Genomic DNA, 6,067 nt, shown 5'->3' with positions numbered 1-6,067 from the left:
TTCCCGCCGGACCCATTCTTAAGAGCTTTTGGGGAAGTTGTGTCCGCTTAACCCCGTTGCACTTTTACTGGCCTGTGGGGCATGGATGGCGGAAACACAGGATTTGGCCCACTTGTGTGGATTCCGTGGAGCCAGGGGTTCTCAGGGCATTAATTTAAATGCGCAGAATAATGGACATGTCAAGACACCAAAGGAGAAAAGTTTGAATAGATACAGAGAATCCATAGACGTAGGGCTAACAAGAACTCTTTTCCACAGGAAAAATAGTAGCCCACCGTTCTCCACCCTATATCTCTTTCCTTTAAAAAAAATTTTTTTTTGCCTCCAAATACCCACACTTTCTCCTAATAGCTCTTGCCTATTTTTTCTTAAAGCACACAGTTAAGAAGGCAGGTTCTGGAGTCAGGGTACTGAAATTCAAATTCCAAATTTCTGGCTCCACCGGTCTTATTAGTTGTGGGCAACTAAACCTCTCTATGCCTCAGTTTCCTCAATGGGGAGAATTTAAAAATCTATCTCATGAGGTTGCTGTGAGATATGTGTAAACCAGTTACAGGCCTGAAACATTTTGAGTCACCCCAAATCAGCGCGTTAGCACTTTTCTGATGGTTCCTGAACTCCGTTGATAAAAGTTTTATCATACAAACTAAAACTATAAAATTCTAGAAGAAAGCAGAAACTTTGGAACCTTGAGGAAGGCAAAGATTTCTTAGACACAATGACAATAAAAGTCATTTATCAGAAAAGAACAGACAGATGGGGCTTCATCAAAATGTAAAACTTCTGTTATCCCAATGACACCATTTAAAAAGTGAAAATATTCACAATGTATATTGTGATAAGGAACTTGTATCCAGAATATTACATATAAAGAATCCTTGCCCTAGCCAGTTTGCCTCAGTGGATAGAGCAATTGCCTGGGCATTGAAGGGTCCTGGGTTCAATTTCGGTCAAGGGCACATGCCCAGGTTTCGGGCTTAATCCCCAGTAGGGGAAATGCCTACTGAGTTGTTGTTTTTTTTTAAAAAAAAGAATCCTTGTAACTCATAATACAACAATCTGGTATTTTTAAATGAGCAAAAGCTTTCAATAGACATTTCACAGAGAAGATATAGAAATAGCAAAAGATTTTCTGTACAGGCTAGCAGAAGCAATCCGCTTGTTCGGCCTTCCTACTGGCCACAGTCAGAGCGGCCACCTGAGGACTAGAGACCCAGCTCCCTGAGCTTCTCAGGGTGTGAAGCCATCCTCACCGGGAGGAGAAGATCAGGGACGGCACCAAAGAGGAGAAAAAGGAACCTGGTCCAGGAGGGTCGTGATCCAGGCTCTCAGCCCATTGCCCAGGCAGTACTACCAGCCTGCTCCAGAGAATTTAGATCATTTTTTGTCTTTTTAAAAAACTAATTCTTTATTATTGAAAGTATTACATACTAGTATATCCCCCTTTTTCCCCCATTAACCCCCTCCGTGCCCGCCCCCCAACTTCAGCACCCTATTGTCTGTGTCCATGGGCCATGCATATAAGCATACAAGGTCTTTGGTTGATTACCTCCCACCCACCCACCCTCTCCCGCCTTCCCTCTGAGATTCCCCACTCTGTTCCATGTCTCTGAATCCATTCCATTCATCAATTTATTTTGTTCCTTAGATTCCACATATGAGTGCAATCATGTGATACTTGTCTTCCTCTGACTGACTTATTTCACTTAGCATGATACTCTCCAGGTCCCTCCATGCTGTCTCCAAGGAGAATTTAGATAATTTTGAGGAAGACATTCCAATAGGGGAAGGGGGTTTGAGATGCGCCTAGGAAGATATATAATGGCTCAAAATTGTTCAAGTTTGATGAACACTGTGAACTACTATTTTTAAAGGCATTTAAATTGCAAAGGAAGAAGTGAAACTATTTTCAAATAATAACATTGTTTGATTAGAAAATCCTAAGGAATCTACAAAAAAAATTACTGGCTCTGGTTGCAGGATACAAGGTCAGTGTAACAATCAATCATTTTCTACATAGTAGAAAAGCACAACTGGAAATTGAAAAATAAAACCATATAGTGCTCATCAGCATCCCAAAACATGAAATATATAGGGATAAACTTAAAATATGTACAAGACCTGAACCCTATAAATAACTGCCAAGAGAAATTAAAAACCTGAATAAATAGCTATTCATGCTTATAAATTAGAGGACTCAGGATTGTTAAAATTGCCATTTATCCCCAAATCCCAGAAGAAAAAAATATTTAATTTGACAAGGTGACTCAAATTTATATGGAAATACATGCATAGAAAAAACAAAGTTGGAGCACATACATATCTGTTTTCAAGCCTTAGTATAAAACCACAGTTTACAGGACAGTGTGGTAGGTAGGCATAAGGATAGACATACAAATCATTGAAACAGAATACAGTCCAGACCCATATGTCAACTGATTTTCAACAGATTTCAAGGTAAATCTTTTCAACAAATGGTGCTGAGTCAATTGGATATCCACACACACACAAAATGAACCTTGATCCTTATCTTATACCATAGACAAGTATTAATTTGATATGGATCATAGACCTTATCGTAAAAGCTAAAACTATAAAATTCTAGAAGAAAATGGCATCTTTGGAACCTTGAGGAAGGCAAAGATTTCTTAGATACAATGACAATAAAAGGCATTTATCAGAAAAGACAGATGGAACTTCATCAAAATGTAAAACTTCTGTTATTCCAATGACACCATTTAAAAAGTGAAAATACTCACACTGTATCTGATAAGGAACTTGTATCCAGAATACTATATATAAAGAATCCTTACAACTCAATAATACAACAACCTGGTATTTTTAAGTAAGCAAAAGATTTCAATAGACACTTCACAAAGAAGATATAGAAATAGTAGCACATGCAAAGATGCTCAGTCTTATTAGTCATTAGAAATGCAAATTAAACACACAATGAGATATCACTACATCTAATATTTTTATATTTTTATTTTTTTTAAATATATATTTCTTTATTGATTTCAGAGAGGAAGGGAGAGGGAGAGAGAAATAGAAACATCAATGATGAGAGAGAATCATTGATTGGCTGCCTCCTGCATACCCCCCATTGGGGATCGAGCCCGCGACCCAGGCATGTGACCTTGGTCAGAATCGAACCTGGGACCCTTCAGTCCGCAGGCCGACGCTCTATCCGCTGAGCCAAGCCAGCTAGGACAATATCACTACATTTAATATTTTTAAATGTTGGCAAGGATGTAGAGCAATTGGCATTCTCATACATGGCTAAAGAGATACAACTTTGAGTAAATGATTTGACAGTTTCTTAAAAATATCAACATACACTTACATATGACCCATAAATTTCATTCCTAGGTATTTATTTATTCAAGAGAAGGAAAATAGGTGCACACAAAGACTTGGACACAAATGTTCACAGCAGTTTTATTCATAGTAACCCCTGAAAATAATCCATCAACATGTGAACGGATAAACAAATTGTAGTGTACTCATACAATAGAATATTATTCAGCAATGGAAAAGAACTCACTACTGTACACACAATATGAATGAATCTCATAAATTTTAGCTGAGCAAAAGGAGACAGACACAAAAGATTGCATAGTATATGATTACATTTATATGAAACTCTACAAAAGGAAAATCTACAATGACAAAAAAAAGAGAAAAGTTGCTGCCTGGCACTGAGGATATGTGTGTGGATAGAACTGACTGCAAATAGACACAGGAATCCTTTTGGAGTAAGATAAATATCTATTTAGTGATTGTGGTATATACGTTTGTCAAAACTCATTATATGAAACAGATAAAATGGATGCATTTCTTTGTGCATAAATTATTACATGGAGTTGATTTTAAAGTATCAGGAATAATAAATATTTTGAAGTGTAAAATTTACAAATTATTGATACGTTTAATATAAAACCCACATACTATAGCAGAATGGGCTTGTATATTGCAGTTAATAGTTTCTCTTCTGATTATTCAATTATTCCTTTAAACCATTAAATATGACGTGAAATGTAACTCATTTTCACGATGGCTATCGTTGTTGGTGTTTTTTAACTTTTTGTTTATCCTCACCTGAGTATATGTTTTTGATTGATTTTTAGAGAAAGAGGAATGGGGAGAGAGAGAGAGAGAAAGAAACATTGATGTGAGAAAAAAACATCACTCAGTTGGCTCCCTTATGTGCCCCCATCAGGGATTGAACCCACGACCCAGTATGTGCCCTGACTGGGAATTGAACCTGCAACCTTTTGGTGTATGGGATGATGCTCCAACCAACTGAGCCATCATACCAGGCCAATGGCTATGTTTTTTACAAAGTTGAACGTGACATTTTTAAAAAGATTTTTTATTGGTTTTTAGAGAGAGAGAAAGAGAGAGAGAGAGAGAGAGAGAGAGAGAGAGAGAGAGAGAGAGAGAGAGAAACATCGATGTGAGAAACAAACATCAATCAGGTGCCTCCTGCACACCCCCTACTGGGGATTGAGACTGCCACCCGGGCATGTGCCCTGATTGGGAATCAAGCCAGCAACCTTTTGATGCACAGGACAGTACAAAACCAACTGAGCCACACCAGCCAGGGCTGAATGTGACATTTTGAAAAAAAACTTTTAAATGTCTTAAGAGCAACATGCTAACAGACTTGTAAAACTTTCCCTTTAAAAAGTTAATAATTTACTATGTACTGTGTACAAATAGGTAATACCAAAATGAATGAAAATAGGGCTTGTCCTCATGAAGTTAACAGTACTTCATAATGGATAAGAAAGTCATACGTATGCTCCAAAATGTGTTAGTAATATACCACCTCTCCTATGCCAGGCACTTCAGTTGATTTAATCCACACAACAATCCTTACAGGTAGGTATTAGTATTCACCTTTTACAAATGGCGTAATTGAAGTCTGGAGAGATTAAGAAACTTGCCCAAGCCCAGCTAGTATGGCTCAGTTGGTTGAGCGTTGTGCCATGCACTAAGAAGTCACCAGTTCAATTCCCCGTCAGATAATGTGCCCTGGTTGCAGGCTCAATCCCCAGTAAGGTGGATGCTAGAGGCAGCCCATCGATACTTCTCTCCCTCTCCCTCTCCCTTCCTCACTCTCTAAAACTAATAAAAACATTAAAAAAAAAAAAAAAACTTGCTCAAGGTAAAAAACTAATAGGTAGTGATTTTGTAGTTCTGCCTAACTCCAAAGGCCATATTCTGTTATCAAATTCAGAGTAAAATAAATGACAAAGGTCAGTAGCAAAGTGCTGTGGCAGTTAAAGAGCTGTCAGACAGCCGAAACCGATTTGGCTCAGTGGATAGAGCGTCGGCCTGCGGACTGAAGGGTCGCAGGTTCGATTCCGGTCAAGGGCATGTACCTTGGTTGCGGGCACATCCCCAGTAGGGGGTGTGCAAGAGGCAGCTGATCGATGTTTCTCTCTCATCGATGTTTCTAACTCTCTATCCCTCTCTCTTCCTCTCTGTAATAAAATCAATAAAATATATTTAAAAAAAAAAAAAAGAGCTGTCAGACAGTGTAACTTGTTTGGGGGGCTCAGAAAGGCTTGCTTCAGGCAAGCAATCACTTGAATACTTGAAGGATAAGTATGATGCCAACAGAAAAATTGCAAGAGGTTATTGTAGGCAAAGGGCTTGCCATGAACATGGGGGCAGGAAAAAACAAGCTTGCGGAACACTGCATTGTGCAGTCTCACTACATCTTAAAAGTATTAGGAGAGACAGAATATAAATATATTAAGAACCACTCTATTTTATTTATTTATTTATTTATTTATTTATTTATTTATTCATTTATTTATTCATTTATTTATTTATTTTAAGAAAGAAGCGTTTTTAACTCACAAAATTTGAGCTATGAGATATGAATCATTAATATTTATATCAGGAATTATACTCTGTTGAAACCAGAAGGAAATCTATCAAACAATGGCTTATACAAATAAGGGGTTTTTATCGCGCAAAGTCTAGGACTCTGCTTCCATCAGGGACTCGTGTTTCTTCCGCCTTCCACCGATTTTAAAAGGCAGTGGTGAAC

Source organism: Eptesicus fuscus, chromosome 2 (assembly GCF_027574615.1).
Source record: "Eptesicus fuscus isolate TK198812 chromosome 2, DD_ASM_mEF_20220401, whole genome shotgun sequence".
Classification (NCBI taxonomy): domain Eukaryota; kingdom Metazoa; phylum Chordata; class Mammalia; order Chiroptera; family Vespertilionidae; genus Eptesicus; species Eptesicus fuscus.
Note: the sequence above shows the minus strand (reverse complement) of the source record.